This window comes from Myotis nattereri (genome assembly GCF_964212035.1).
Source record: "Myotis nattereri genome assembly, chromosome: 2".
Lineage (NCBI taxonomy): Eukaryota > Metazoa > Chordata > Mammalia > Chiroptera > Vespertilionidae > Myotis > Myotis nattereri.
In genome coordinates, this window is record NC_138076.1 from 5,622,660 (window position 1) to 5,640,193 (window position 17,534).

Consider the following 17,534-nt stretch of genomic DNA (forward strand, 5'->3'; position numbering starts at 1 on the left):
ACAAATGTTCCCAACATAATCCTGATTGTTATTGTTATTGTTGGGAGGAAAAGTGCTCCGTCTGTCCTTCTAGGTTCTTTGGCTGGTCTATGATCAAATGATCAGATTCCCCGGGGGCGGTGGGGGTGGGGATGAATTGCATGTGTACAGGAAACCCATAAGCATGTGAGACCCACAGGCGGTCAAGCTATTGGAGGGGTAAGTGCCATCCTGAGCTAAGGAGAAGGGAATAAGGTTCCAGGACCTCCGTGGGGGTGGGGAGGGGAGCCAATTTACAGGGGGGTGGGAAGAGCCAATATTTGTCATGTCAGCAGAAACAATGGGACACCAAGAGGACTTTGATCTTCAGCCCCCCCCCCTCCCCCCCTCCCCCCCGGCTTCCTTCACTAGCCCATATTCTTTGTAGTTGTCTCAGGTGATAGATCTTTTCTTGGACTGGGCCCTCTATCTAAATCCTTTTCAGCAGGTAAGGGAGAGGTAAATGTTTTTTTTTAATCTGATGGTCTTGACGGACTTCAACTCAAAATCAGCCACATTCAAAAATGGCCTATTTTGGAGATGTTTGAACACCTTCATTATTATTAGTAATAGTAATAGAGATTTTTTTTTTTAGTCTCAATTCTTATTTTTCTTGTTATTCTTTCTATCTTTAACTATCTTTTGCAAATTTATGATCTAACCATTGTGAGGTGTGTGTGTGTGTGTGTGTGTGTGTGTGTGTGTGTGTGTGATTTGATTCCACGTCTGGAGAGTACTGTCTCATAGCCACTTCTTTCTTTTCATGCAATATGGTCCAAGTTCTAAGAAAAGCTAAGTAGTGATATCAAATTTTGGGTGTATGTTAAAAAAAAATCTTGCTGATCTTTTGGTATGTTCATTTATTCTTATAAAATGAAATGCATGCTTATCTAAGATTTAATGAGAAAATGGTTAGATTTGTTCAGACCATGTTTTATATCTTATTTGTAGAAAAAAATAAATGTGTTATGCATATACTCTCATATCTGCAGGTACTGGATAAATCATGAGATAAAAATAAGAAATGTGAATATATCAAAATTATTATATTTAAGGAGTTCCTGTGTTTAAGGACACATGAGAACAAAATGAAAGGATATACAATGTGAACTATAATTTTGCTTTAAATAATTCAAAATATAGGTAGATTTATGGGTCAAAAGGAAGAAAGAGCACCCTTGCTCAAAATTGTCATGGAAGACCTAATGGATAAAGGGAAAATAATATTTTTCCTGCTGTATGAATTCCAGTTAATTTACATATTGAAAATTATAAGGCATAGTATTCTGTTACCTTTCTCTGTCTTTAATAGTGTGTGAATGTTTTTAATAATTTTAAAGTAAGAGCTTGAGGGTTGTTTCTGTATACAAAATTAAATGCAAGCAACGTTAAAAGAGTTTATGTAAATCAATCAGAAATGCATTTCATGATGACGTTTCATCATTTTCTTAATATAAATTTTTTTAAAAAAATTGATTGCTTTTTATCACTGTGTAGTTCTTGAATAATTATCATTATTGAAAAAAGGATTTTAAAATAATATAATGGAATTTAAATATTAAGTACTAATTTCAGTATGTAGGATAAGAAATAGACTGCCATATTTTCGTTGTAGCTAAGTAAGAGTATTCTTTCCAATCTGTTATTCAATTCTTCCCTTTCATCCATTTAACTTATGAGTTATCATGTCAGAAGTATCAAGAAGAAAATGTATAGTTCGTTTTAGGGCGCTCTAAGGATTTTAGTAATAAACACTTTCTATATAAAATTATTGTGCAGGTGGGAAAAAAGACTTCATTCCTATTCATTACTGCATCATTTTTAAAAATTTACTATGCAGGTTGTAGAAATAAGCTATAAAATTGTACATGCTTGCAATTGTTAAAATGTTTTATTAGGACGTATATTTGGCATGCTGCCCCCATTTTACGTTAGTGACTGAGACTGTTGCTTAAAAGAACATTCTGTTTCTCTAACTATGAGTAGTTTCTAGTCATTTCCTCAGTAGTAATGGAGAGACATCGCCCCCAGCAGGGTAAAAAGAGAATAGAAATACAGATTTCTTCTAGCAATTCATCTGAGAGGTAATGGATATGAGTATGAGAATCTGCACAGGAAGTAATCTTATCAATATGTAATACTGCCAGCTATTGAGTTAGTACTTTCTACATCATCCACATTTTTAAGACAAAAATATTTTAAAGAGAAATGATTTTAGATGGACAATATTGACAATTAAAGGTAATGTAAAATATCTCATAGTTAACATTGTGCACAAAACATCGCCAATGTTTTGTAGTCATTAAAAATATTATAACATTGGTCTAGTTTTGTTACATATCAGAGCTAGGTATAAACTCAGAGATGCTAAAATTAATTACATTTTTGGTCACTAAACTTTATGAAATCTGAAGTAAGGGTGCTTATTTAAACATTTTAGGAATTTTCTCACCTCTAAAATATTGACAGATTGCTTGAGTTTAAATTTGTTGTGTCCCTTTTTCTTAAAAATAAAGAAATTATGTCTCAAATTGCACCATAGGAGTAAGTGGTAGTTGATGTTTCCTCCTCTGTGATGTTGTTCTGAAACATTGTACCACAGTAATAATGAGCAACTCAAAATTTATTATGCATTTGCATACTTTACTGCCACCTTTTAGGTGTGTGTTTTTTCTAACTTAACAAAAGGAATGAACCTTTGAAGGCATTTTTCATAAGCTCTTTTAAAGTGTCTTTTCTCCCACTCTCTCAGGCCTGATTTTTTCCACCCTCTGTCTAAAATGGAGAACTCTTTAACATCTCAGTGTCTGAAGGGATTGAATTTATGTATGGTTGACATTTAAAATAAAATGTTATTGCAGAAAATGTCAGAAAGTGTAGAAGTTAAGTCATCTCTTAGAGAACTTAATATACTTTATAACCTTGTAATTTTTATCAGATTTAAAAGATTCATTCTGTCATAAATAAGTGATGTTATCCGTAAACTTGAACTTTCTCTTGGAGTAAATAGTCATTGAAAAATAATAAATTGAGAGGTAAAGAACTTAAATAGCCTGTTTAAATACTCCAGGATAAATAATAGGTGTACTAGTTTTGTTTGAAAATTATTTTTGAAAGCTCCAATATAGGGCAGTGTCTGCTTGTGTTTAGAATAATGAAGTGCACAGGTGGGGTCCCTAGGCCTGGCCTTCTATCAGGGCCGACCGGGCCTTCCAGCTGCCGGCCGGGGCCTCATTCACTCCACGCCGCCCCCTGGTGGTCAGTGCACATCATAGTGAGTGACCGAAAAACTCCTGAAGAAACAATTTGCATATTAGGCATATCTATATCTATACCTATATCTATAGCTATATATATATATATATATATATATATATATATATATATATATAATCTCTGATGGATTGAAAAATATGTGCTTTCACTAGAAAGTCGTCTAAATTTTTACATGATTGAGTTTTTTCATTGAAAAGGAACAGTTTAAAATTACTATATCAACGTTCGACATGGAAAACTATTTCCATCACCCTTGGCTTATGGGAGACATAAAATAATACACATCCTTATTCTCAAATTATTTACAAATATAATCAGGAGGATTAAACATACACATGAAGCAAATTGCTTAAGATTCACAGTAGATCAAAAATAAAATACTATAGCACCAATGCCTAGACAGCAAAGAAATACCTAATAAACATGTACTAGATTTAAGTTTATAAGCATTGCCAACAATGGCTCTATTTTTTTTCTTATTTGACACTATAAATTGCATAAAGAAGGTTTTTGGATATTTCATTTACTTATTGACTCTTTTGAATATTCGTGTGATATTAAAAATAAACCTGTGCACTTTATTTTAAATTTCAGTAGATAATTCTGAAATGACTTCAACTAATGTAACCAGCACATTTTAAAAATATTATTTAAATATGCAAACAGCATTTGTTACTGCTCAATAGTTTTTGGGGGGAGAAGGAGGGCATTGAAAATTAAGATTTCAAGTTTCCTTAAAGTTGTTACATTTATATTTAATAGAAAGCTATATGAACATGCCTATCACTTGCATTTTATTCCACAGGAGACCAGCAAAATGAGTGCATCTAATCCAGACAAATGGTGTTGGGTCAGTTTCTTCCTTATGCTGATATGTTTCCTCTAATGGTGGTCAGATCCCTCAACATAGCTGAGCTGAATAGCAGGCACTGCTGGTCCTTTTGATCTGGGAGCATGGAGATTTGAGGCTCTCAGGGTTTTCATTCAGTGTCTTCTTGTCCTCTAATGTTGCTAAAGTTTATTTTAAATAATGAGAACTAGTATGATTCTCTAAGTGGACAGAAAGAGTTTGTAGCTGGAGAGCAAAGAATTGATCTTAAACTAGGGCAGACCAACAAGCAAAAGGCCTAAATATGTTCTTGAGAGCATAGACAAGGCTGCCTCAGACACTACCCAGGTGCTTGAGAGGGACCATGAATGAGCCAGCCGTAATCCCGGTGCCCAATGTCGTCCTTTCTCACTACCTGCTTCACCCTGTGGAACCTGCTACCTGTGAGTTAAACCTGGTTTCCTGTGGACACATGAGTCTGAGAGGAGTCTGGTTTCTCTAGGATATTGAGAAGGAGGGTACAAGGAAAAGGTATTTAACAAAACTGATTTAACATGAAATGAGACAAGATACAGAGAAGAAACAGGAATACAATTGAGCTCTAGAGAAAATCTCAACCCTGTGAACTGAATTTATCAGCCTTCTTGGCTCCCTACCCCCAAGTCCAGTCCTCAGCCAGTTAGGACTTGAAGCCTCCTTTTGTTTCTCTTTTGCCCCTGTTCCCTTTACCCCCAACAGACTCAAGGAACTTTGTGTCCCTTTCTAAGGTAAACTTTAACTATGATTTTAAAAATGGTAATGAGAATATTAGTTAGCCACCCGTAAACACTTTATACATAACCCAAAGTGTTAAGTTCTTACACTTCCTAGGGCATCGATTCAGCTCTGTGCCCAGTAGAGAAAAAGAGAGTGAAAATAAGTTTTGTGAGTCATCACTCAACAATACAGTGCACTTAATTAAAGGAGGAAGTTCCCTGGGCAGTGATGCATTTGTGGGGAAGAGAACTTCAACTTCGCCCCCTGGCGAATGAAAAATGTCTGAATTAGGGAACCACGGCAATAGTCTGTGAGACCTTAAAGTGTCCAAATAAACTTCTAATTATAGAAAAGTCTCATTAAATAGTGAACAGGTATAATTACAGAAAGGTTTTCACTTAATTAGAATCTCATCAGAGCTTCCATCTGCATTGAGATTTTGATAATAGAGGTCAGGACCTTTTGGGGTTGTTGGGGGAAAGTAGGTCAGAAAATGAGGGAGTTGTGGATCCATCATGAAGTTTTGGGCATAACTAATTTTTACTGAGTTTTGGAAAAAATCAGAATAAATGTGATCATAAAATGCAAGGGGTGGGTGCCAGCATGAATCACACTGGGGATACCTGCGAAGCAATTCTGCTGTTAGCATTACAAATTAAATATGACCTAGCATGCACATTGTTGAGTTGTGTGTATTTCGGGGTGAGGAAATTGCAGTATGGAGATAAGACAAATATGTTGAACTCTGGAGCAGCAAATTTGCTGATTAATGCAAGATTCCATGTATGGAATCATAGTTACCCTGCTGATAAACCTCAGACAGCAGTTCCCCAGGAAACCATAAAGCAATTTATTTGAGAAGGAAGCTTAAATTGAACACTGTAAGTTTATATTTCATGTTAATTATCGCCGCGCATGGGGATCTACTTATTATCACATGGGCAGTAGATAGACAACCTTATTTCATGCTTGCTTGTTTTTTTGCATAGAATAAAAAATTCACCATTCTAAATATCACCCCCTTTTCTTTGACAATGTTTTAAATGAATGAGCATTGTTTAGATGGCTTAGTTGAAGGCACCGTTTCTACAAAGGTAATTTCTTAAACATCAGTACTTTCAAAGGAATAAAAACCTGGCTGAATACCAGACATTCATCTAGGCAATGGAAATGCAATCATACACAAGCGATAGTTTTTACCTGGAGGAACTCAAGGACATATGTCCAAGTACTTTTAATATAAGATTACGTATCATATAAAACATGCATAAGAGGATATGGTAACAGAGCAAGAAGGAACTGAGACTTATATCTTTGCCAGCTGTACAAAAATGGAGACCATAGTTGTTCATTCAAAAATGTTTTGTTGAGATGGTACTACTTATCAAGCCCAATGCCTCCTTGCCATCAATTCATAGTAGGCACCCATTTCTTTGATATCAGGTCTCTGAGTTAATTTTTAAGTAATAGAGACCTCATTTAGCACAGGCTAAAGAGTGATATATTCACATAGAAACACTTTCAGATTCAAGTACATTTTGAAAACATTTGTAAACTATAGGTAGGAATAGAGTTTTTCAGCAAGAGGTTCCGAGATGTGTTGGGGTCTGTGAGTGCAGCGTTTCATTCACCTCCATTCTGTTGCAGGTGGAGGTGCAATTGAGAAACCATCTACTGGGTTTTCACAGAGACTTTTCTCTTGATTCTGAGGGGTAGTGATGCTATTATTCTGTAGTCCTGAGCACAATACAAGGCAAATAGCACCAGTCAGCTGGTGGTATGGCCCAATGCTGAGACCGCCCACGGAGTGTATGGGCCCCGAGAGCAGATCCAGGGGGAGGTGGTAAACTAGGAATTCCTCACGTTCCTCTGGTCATCTCTCTCTAGGTGTCAGTCAGGCCTCTTTTGAAAGAAGAAAGTTCAGAAAATCTACTTGAAGCTTACGTACAACAAAACTTAGTTTTTAATGACTGGTGAAAACCTAAACCAAGAAAGGCCAGCTCACACTCTGTGAAGAAACACACACAAGGGCAATACTAAGGAGGCTTGTCAATGACTTCCCCTTCCCCGAGTTCCTCTGACCATTTACTGGGGCTTCCTGAGCAGTATTACAATTGTAGGCTCAGCTCTCTAAAACCTACGTATAGGCTGAAATGTATGGAATCGCCATTTTGGTAGGTAAAATGGTCAAATACCAGCAATTTCATAGAATTCAGAATAATATATAATCTGACTCCAAACTCTGGAGTGAACTTCTCTATGTGATAATCCCATAGCGTTTCCATGTATAAATGTTGAAAAGCAGATACATTGTCTTCCTTCTAAACCCGTTCTTTCTACTTGATTTGGTATTTAGGAGGCTGGCATCCAATCTTTTGCCACATAAACAATTCCAGAGACGATGCCTGGCCACCTTCTCTACCTTTATATGTTATGTTGTTGGATGGCAGTATTTTAGGAAACATAGGAATTCTACACAAACTGCTGCTGTCATCTGCTGTTGCCCCAACTCTCTGCGAAATGACTTCTTATTTCTGGGGAAGTAAATATATAGACCTAATAGAAAGCAAAACATTGAGCTAATTTCCAGGGTAAATTATATTTACACATACTTCATAAAATTACGTGTGCAGACACATCCATAGTTATATACAAAAATATACTTACATCTTTCATGCATACAGTTGTGGCTTTATACTAATGTTTGCATCTGTGTTGATACCCATAAGGGACATATGACTCTTTAAAATGTTATTTGTAAGAGCAATGATGATTTTTAATGTATGAAAATGAGAGCCACGTTGGTTTATTATCGTATGGTTGTTAGTGAATGTTAAGTTCATGAAGGGAAGGACAAAGCCAGTTCTGTTTTCAAAATCAGCCTGGCCCCTAGGGAGCTGAGATCTAAAGCGTAGTTTCATGATTATAGAAGGAAAACATGTGCAAGAAACAACACATGTATTTTGTGTGGTACAAAGATTCCTTTCAAACAAAATTACCTTTTCCGAAGATCAGCAGCATAAATATCCTGAGCACTTTCCTCCCCATCCCCCTAAAAAAGATTTTTTTTTTACAATATTTTGGAGGTTAGTTAAATCACTAAAACTACAGCAGGAATAAATGTACAATCATAAACCTGGGAAAGACCTCAGGAAATTAGCTGTCTCTTGTCCTCACATCAGAAATGTCAAATCTAAAACAGGGTAGATAGTGAGTGTTCACGTATTTAGAAATAATTCAAGGTTCAAAATCTCAAACCGTTTTTTAGTAACATGCAAGCTTTCTCACCAGACTATGTTTGGAGGATGGTTCTGGAGCTGGCCAGGTTGAATGGATGACCTCTACAGCACCTCCTAGTTATACAAGTGGGAGCAAGTGGCTTGACATTTTAAGCATCTATTACCCAATGTACAACATGGAGATGTGATTCCTACCAACAGGCTTGTAGGGTTCACTTGCTCATTATAGCACCTGACACTCATCAATGAAGTCAAATTTATTCTTTAGGAAAATGTTTTTGCAAGTTTTGTGACAGTTATACAAACTCCTAGAGAAAATTGGCTATTTTGTTAATGTTTTTATTTAATAAAACTTCTCTATGGAAATATTTCCGTCCTATCTTTTAATCTTTCCTTATTTTTCTTTTACTGCTAAGAACCATTATATGCTCAATGTAGATTAAATATTTTATACTTGCTTTTTCCTCTTGGTCATACCAGATAGTTTAGTGACAGTTCATTGTATATTCATTCATTCATTCATTCATTCAATGAATCCACTCTAGGCCCATTGCTCTTGAGTTACAACAACATATAATACTTATTCTTGTATCTCTTTCATTACTTAAATTACCCCGAAGACACTTGTATTTAATTTATATTTAGTTTTTATTCATATTTACTCAGACTATCAATTCACCAGCTTTATTTTTTTGCAAATTATGTTTGCAATTATATTAGTTGGGTTTCTTGGGAAAAACATATAAAAGAGGTGTTTGTGTGTGTGTTTATGTGTGTGTTTGTGTGTATCTAACAGGAGATACAGAGAGACAGATATTTATTTTAAGGAATTGGCTCAGATATTGTGGAGTTCTTGGTAAATCCAAAAACTGCCAGGTAGACTGGCAGGATGTAGGTCCAAGGAAGAGTTATAGTTCAAGTGCAAAGGCAGTCAGCTGGCAAAATTCCTTCTTGATCAGGAAGGTCAGTCTTTGGTCTATCAAGGTCCTGGCAGATTGGACCAGGCTCATTCCCTTTATTAAGGACTAGAGGCCCAGTGCACAAAATTCGTGCATGGGGGAGGGAGGTGTCCCTCAACCTGGCCTGCACCATCTCCAATCTGGGACCCCTTGGGGGATGTCTGACTCCTGGTTTAGGCCCGATCCCTGCTAAACTGGCAGTCGGATATCCCTCTCACAATCCAAGACCAATGGCTACTAACCGCTTGCCTGCCTGCCTGCCTGATTGCCCCTAACCGCTTCTGCCTGACAGCGTGATTGTCCCCTAACTGCTCTCCTGCTGCCCTGATCTCTCCCAACTGCCCTCCCCTGCTGGCCTGATTACCCACAAATGCCCTCCCCTGCGATGACTCGCCTCCTCTGCTAGGACTTTCCTCCTCTGCCTGAGGCAGTGGAGATACTGGGACTGGCCTTCTTCACGCCATGCAGAGCTGCAGGACCCTCATACCTCATTGTGCAGAGTGACCACTGGGCCCCACCTCCGCTGTGCATGTCGCCATCTTGTGGTGACATCAAGCGAGGGCGTCCTATGAGGGTATGACGCCACCTAGGCTTTTATTATATAGGATACTTTAGTTACTCAAAGTCCCCTAGGCTTTTATTATATAGGATACTTTAGTTACTCAAAGTCCATTGATGCAAATGTTAATCACATTTCAAAAACACTTTTAAAACACTTTCAAAAACACTTTCAAAAACTATGCCAGGCATAGTTTCTCAGTCATGTTTACACATATTATTAGCCATCAAAATGAGCTTTACAAAAAAACTAATAATTTTCATGTTTATTATGGAACATATTCTATCTTCATAGTTATAGAAAATTCCTTCTTGTAATTGTTTGTAAAGGTAGAGGTACTGGTTGTTTGTTATCAGATAATATTTATAGAAGTACAATTCATTTCTATTTAGTACAGTCTTGTATCAGAAAAAGTTTTCATTCACTACCAATTTTAAGTATATTAGTTATAAATTGATGTAAGATGCTTCAAATAAATCAAATATTATTCAGCATTTCCTCAATGTAACGACAACTTAATTTTATCTTTCACTAAACCATTCTCTTGTGGAAGAACTTTAATGTTTGGAAATTATATTCTGTATAAAAATGCAAAAAGTAGACTAATAATTACTGAGTACACTAATAACTATGGAAAACAATAAAACCAACTTTGACATTTGATATCCTAAAGGAGATTTCTATATATTGGTATGGAAAATAGACCTGGGTTGAAGTTCAGATTTTATAACTTTAGTTACAGATTTAATATAACATTTTAAAGAGACTTTTAGCCTTCTCAGCTTAGTTGTATTTGAAGGTCTTCTCTCCTCATTTGTGGAACCTTTTGGATAAGACATCTTTCAAGGGGAAGTTTGGTCATGTCCCTGGTGAAATGATCTATTAAATCATGTGGCTCTCCACTCAGCTGGCAGCAAAAGGAGTACAAGCCAGGTGTTTTCATTCACTGTAATCTTGAGGTAAGAGAGAGATTTTTTAGATATTATTTTTTCTCCAAGGACATGTAGTCCTTATATTCTAAAATATTGCAGAGTCTACTTCTTAAGCAACTTAGGGAGCTGAGTAACAGAATTAATTTTACTGCATCCTCACATATGATTAGAATCACTTGGTGTCTTTCAGTAGTTTTGAGGAATGTTATAAAAAGCACATAATCATTATGGTATCTGAAAGAAGAATGATGCCATGGTTTTAATCACCCACTTTGAACAATAGGAGAAACGTCAGTGTAGTCTTAAGATCAGAAATACTTTGGGTGCTTTTCTGGAGTGATTGTTGCTTTTACTAAGTAACTTTTAAAATGGTGGACTTATTAGATGTATCTCTTTGTATTGACTCTTTGAGAGTCCAGAGCCACATGTGAGCGCCATATATATTAATGCTAATACAACTACTAATATTCAAAACTTGAAAAATCTATTAATATCATTAAAGTCATATTAGGCCTCTTTCGTATACTTGGCAGTCTAGAAGGGCTATGGCATATAAATTTATTCAATTCTCTCTCACAGTCTTTTTTAAATAATGCAGATTATACCTAGTGTTAATTCCTGGCTCCTTGTTAAATCCAGGTCTTTCTTTTGTGCCATTTTTAATTAATACTGTTCGGTTATGGTTCATGTAATTTTGTACTGCGTAAATCCTTTTGTGAATGCAGCTCCCACTAGAATGCAAGCTCAAATGAGGGTAATTATTTTGTCTGTTTTATTCACCATTGTATTTTCAGTATTTAACCCGGGTGCTCAAAAATATTTACTGAATCACTGACTGAATGTAAAAGTGCAAGTATAAATTAATATATATATATATTTACCTTTATGCATACCCAACTGTAAAATAGAGATGAAATACTGTAATTTTCTTATAAGGATATGAGATAACACACCTATCTACCAGTGTTCCAGGGTTACATATGTAGGTAGAGGGTGACATACAACAGGTGCTCTATAAAGTATAATTATTATTATATTGGGACAGTATTTAGGTTATATTCAATATAAAATCATTGTGCTTCAATATGTCACTCAATGGAAAATGAAATTACAGGCAGAAAGGGAAATAGTTTTCTATTAAATTATTTAAAACTTAGCAGCAAAATCAGGTATACAATAAAATAAAATAATTCTGATGTAGCAAAGGAGGTATAATAGGTTAAGGAGGACATAATTGATATAGTGAAGAGTATATTCTTGACTTAAAATAGAATATTTGTCAGGATAGATTTTATTACTGTCACTATCAAGATATAAATTTTAAAATATTCTAAGGCTGCAATAATAAATAGCTAAATTATATTAAGCATTTTACAGCTTACAATATACTCAATCCCAGCAAAAATCTGTCACAATGATTATCTACATTATCTAGGTTAAAGCATAAATATGATAAATAATAAATTTACACCAGTCTAAAAGTTCCCAAAACTTTGTATAAAGTCCATAACGTTTGTGACACTTTATTTTTAACGCAAGCTACACAATCTTGGGTTCCTTTCTGTCTTGTTTACCAGTCTTTAGTGGCCAACAGACTAGTATATTACACATTTGCTCTATATCTCTTGAAAAAAGTAATCTCCCTTGAATTATCTTTGCAATAACCACAGCAAAACAATACAGATCTTATCTCTGGCGACGTCCTTTGTTTAGTTTTGCTTAATACGCCGTTACACCCATAACTCTGTTGTCGTGGCGCCTGGTTCTAAGTCGGAGCTTTTTATTCCGTGCATGATGCATGTGGGGCTGGCCACCCATCGGTACTGCGGGGCCGGAAAAAGCCAGGGGAACTGACTGATTTCAGAGCCCGAGCACCTTCCTGATAGGGGTGTATATTCTGCACTATTGTCTTCAAGATTCTACCTGCAGCAAGGGTTATTTACCTCGTAGGAAGAGTGTGTCTCCAACAATAAATAAATACATGCATGAAAAGCATACTGGATTAACTAGCCTTAGTCACCACACATGAGACCAGCACCCCCCTCCCAGGCAGCAGAGCTGGCCTAGCCACAGATGCCTCGGGCAAGAGGAAAGTAAATCACTCAGATTGCAAGTGATTTTTCTAAGAGAAGCGGGATTGAGACACTGAAATCCAGGCAGACTTGTAAAAACAAGATTTCACAACAGACACTGAGTGAGGGATGGGAGCGCGCCTCACGCTGATGTGCCTGCGCTTTTATCTGCTTTCATCTGGACGCAGAGCAGCGCGCGATTATTGGGGGAACAGTGCCCTCTGCGTGTGCGATCGCCCGGAAAACAGGAAAACGGGGATCCGGACACAGGGGAACTCCCAGGCGCTGATATTTGCTAAGCGTTTTTATGGATGAAAAAAATAAATCTACCAAAAGGAAAGAAAAAAGGTCCTCTGTAATTAGCCTCCCTGATGGAAAAGCCGGGCTGCTGCGGAGCCTTCTGCTAATGCGCTCTGGAGTTAGTTATAACCAAATTACTGAAAGCGTTCAGCAAGCCCTTCTCTGATGACTTGACTCGCTTTGTCTCATTTGTCAAAGGGCTTCTGCGACCTTTCCTTGCTGAGCACATGTCCTTTTCGCAGCCGTGCGTCCCTGCAGCCTGGATTCCTCAGCCTGCCTGGTGGCCAGCAGGCACCATGAAGTTCTTGGGTGGATTATAGACCGTCTTGAGGAGCTTCTGTAAGAGTCCGCCGGCCCAGGTCCCTATGATAAGTCAGCTGGACTCACTGTTCAATCACCCAAACAGCTTGAGTAATTTGAAGCTACAGACATACAAAAAATAAAAGAAAAAAGGGAAAAGACTTCATTTGAGTCATACATTTTTACTCGGCTTCTTCTGCACAGGAATCGTTCCTGTTTACCTAAAATAAATGGAAGGTCACAGCCAAACACCAACAGAACACGTGCATTTCCATAATATGAGTGAGGATTGGCTAACAGTGGTTCCTTCGCGGGCATGGTTTCGTTTGCTCACTTTGCCTCAAATAACCACATTGCTAAACAAGAGGGTGAATAAGGTGCAGAAGCAGTATGAAAATACTGGAGAGGGAAATTCTGATAACTTGGCAAACAACATCTAATCCTAATGAAGGGTGTAGTTTGAAGAAATGGCTTTTAGATGCATAACACAATAGTAAATCTTCATTTATCCAGCACCTAGGTACTTGGGAGGGATATGATGACATTGCAGGAGTACAGGATCTCACAAAAAATATGATACACATCTCTGTGTGTGTTGTCTTTTCCATGACTGCTCAACCCCGAACTGACTGCATCCTATGATTGGGATGGGGGAGGGGAGATTTGCATTTTAGAAAGAACCATAGATGATGACTGTCCTGTAATAAAATTTGGAAGATAAAACTATTGATCTGCAGGTTATCTCCTTACTTGGTTAAATGTAATTACACGTGAGGATGCACCGTCACAAGCCAGAGGCTTTGGAATTTCTAGGTTTCTGATACAAAGGAATTTGACAAAATAAGCAGAAATTCAAATGAATCGGCCCAACTTTTTGTAGCTATTTTATTTTTTTCAATCTATGTTCTTGAGTGCCAATTATTGTGCAAAGCCCTGGGGATATGTAGACAAATGTCACTTGGTCCTTGCCCATAGGGAACCTGGAGTCTGGTGTCAGAGGCCAGAGAGTAAACAGAATATTGTAGTTTGTGCCATGGGGTGAGCAGCGCTGATGGTTGTGGGGAAGGAGCCGGTGAGCCTTCCAGAAATGCAATGCTGCTGGATTGTGTGGGCGCTGAAGGGAAGGAGGATGGGGAAAGCTGTGTCCAGAGAGCAGGTAAGAGATAGATCATGAAGCGCCTGGTGTTTCATGCCAGTGACTATGGATTCTACCCAATGAGCAGTAGGGCAAGCTTGGAACTATTTAAAGGGAAGGACAGAGTTAACTCTGCTTTTCAGAAAGACCAGGGGTCCTCAAGCTTTTTAAACAGGGGGCCAGTTCACTGTCCCTCAGACCGTTGGAGAGCCGGACTATAGTTTAAAAAAAACAACTATGAACAAATCTCTATTCACACTGCACATATCTTATTTTGAAGTAAAAAAAAAACAAGAACAAATACAATATTGGTATTTGCATGTGGCCCACGGGCCGTAGTTTGAGGACCCCTGAGGAAGACCATGTGAGTGATTGTTTGGAATATAGCTCAGAGGCTAAAAAATGTAAGCATTGTCCCTACATCCTCACTTATCTGGATAATTTGTTCATATTAGAGTGAATAAGTCACATTTTAAGAAACTGTATGTCTATAGTTTATAATTTTTTTTTTCAGATGAAGCTCATTAAGACATTTTTAAATATACATTCTACAATATTGTTAATTATGTAATGCAAGGTTAAATAGTTTTGGTGCTTGATCTGAAAAACAGAATATAGAATATTTGGTCCAAAATGTAGTATATTTTGTTTATATTATAAGCTACATTTCTCATATTTTTAGTGATTACCTATATATTTTTTTTAAATAAGTAAGGTAAATTCTACATTTATCTCAGGTAGTGAGAGGAAAAAAGAAAAATTTGCAAGACTGTCAATCAGGGAACTTGGATTGTAGAAGATACACAAACAAAAAACTGTGTAACTTTGATCCGTTTCCAAATTTACCTGAATTTCAGTTATTTTAAATCTAAAAATCTCTCTTGGAAATGGTGATATTAAAGTTATATTTAGTTCTTCAATGTTAATGGCGTCTATGCAATTAAATCTGCTTATATATTCTATATGCAGGCATAGTGATTAGTTATCTCAGAATCAGAAATAGAGATTTTCAATTGCAATTCCACTTAGAATGAACATTTCACTTTTAAGTAAAATGTTACATATGAAAATACTAGCACCTTCTTTTCTGACTATTTTGGTTCATGTACAGGTTATAAGGTACTTATTTATCTTTAGCAGGAATTCTCTCGTGTGGGAGTTTTCAGACCCCTGGGAAACTCCAGTGGAAACTGTAGCACAATAAATCTCCACATAATTGCTTTTGTTTAGTGTAAAGTCATGATTCAGACCTTACCCTGAAAATCCACATTTTCTTGCCCAAATCATCCTAATATGTCGCTTCCTTATTAAAACACGAGAAGCATGTGTGGGGTGCATGAGCGTGTGTGAGTGAGTGTCTGACTACTCTTCCATATCAATCACTGCTGCTCAGGAAAGCCACGTTGAGCAAGGACCTGGCGATGCTCTGGCACAAAATATTTCAAAATTATAATCGCTGAAATAACCTGGAAATATCCCCTTAATTTTTAAAATTTGACTTTGCAAGTTCTACAAAATTTCTTGATTCAAGTGATGATTAAAAATAAACATTAATACCATTACTAGATTATGCTAGAAAACACTTTTGAAAGCATTTTAAGATAATGACTAACACTTTTTACATAGATCATGTTGTATATATAAATAATACTGAAAGGAGATTACCTATCATTTGATTTGTTTCCTAAATGCTAGCTCAGTGCTTCCTAGAACTGATTAAAGCAACAAATCTGATTGTTGTATGCAGGGGAAAATAAATCAAGAAGAACTAAGCACACTCACACACACGTGCGCGCATGTGCACACACAGATTTATCAGCTTAACAAATCCCTAAATGTTATATGTAGTGTGGCTACTATACACATTTTGGGAATAATAGGTAAATAATAAGAAATAAAGAAAATGTACCTATTGTCCTATCATGCAGATACAATACTGTTTAATATATACTTGAGCTAACTTTTCATTCATCAAGCATGCACACTTACACACTTTAAAAATTAAACATAGACTCTATGCTTTGGATATTGTACGCCCCATACTGGGTATGTTATTTATCACCTGCTCTTGTGTATTCATCAATATATTTTCAAATCAGTACATGTTCTGGTACTACATCAGGCTAACTAGCTTCAGAGTTTCCCATTATGTGGGTTCACTATAATTTACCTAAGCAGTAATCCATTATTATGCATTCACTTTATTTCAGAAATGTTTTTACTGCATGATACCATGACCATATCTGTAGTTGGATCTTTGCACATGATCATAATTTTCTTAGAATAAAATCTTAAGTGTTAAAAAAAAATGTCTACCTCATAGAATGAGGCGATTGCCTTACTAATTTACATGCCTATCAGTAGCCAGTAAGCATTTATATCCCACTGCCCATACTCCTGATAAAAAAAATGGATAGTATCTTCAACAGCCTATCTCAAACTATGTTTTGAGGAAACTGAAAGTAGAACAGACATTCTTAAGTGTTCTCAGATAAAACAGTGAGCCCAGGCAGTGTGGCTTAGTGGTTGAGCATCAACCTATGAATCAGGAGGTCATGGTTCCATTCCCAGTCAGGGCACATTCCCAGGTTGCAGGCTCAATCCCCAGTAGGGGCCATGCAGGAGGCAGTGGGTCAATGAGTCTCTGTCACCATTAACCTTTTTACCTCTCTCTCCCTCTCCCTTCCTTACTCAAATCAATATATATATGATTTTTTTTTAAATAAAACAATGAAACAGGATAAAGCCATGGAGCTATACATACTGAATCTATCTTTCGAAGATCCATATTGTGCATTAAAATATGAGAGGTTCTAATATAATACACTGGTGTAAGTTTTGTTAACCCAGGATTTCCTGGACCCTGATGATCATAGCATCCTTTATTGATGGAACAACTATTAAGGCACTGTAAGACATTATCATTGCTTAGAAAGCAGTTTGTGGAACACCAGTTGTCCATTTTGAGGTCGTGTAACTGGCAATTATTGAACACACTGTGAGTTGACTACTTAATATCCATTCCCCTTCTTCCTTCCCACAGATTATGAGCAGAACAGTGTGCCCAGCTAAAACACTTTCAATTAACCAGCAGCACTAACAGGATACAGAACAATGCTAACACTCCAAAAAGTGCCTCATCCTGAACTTTGTCATCAG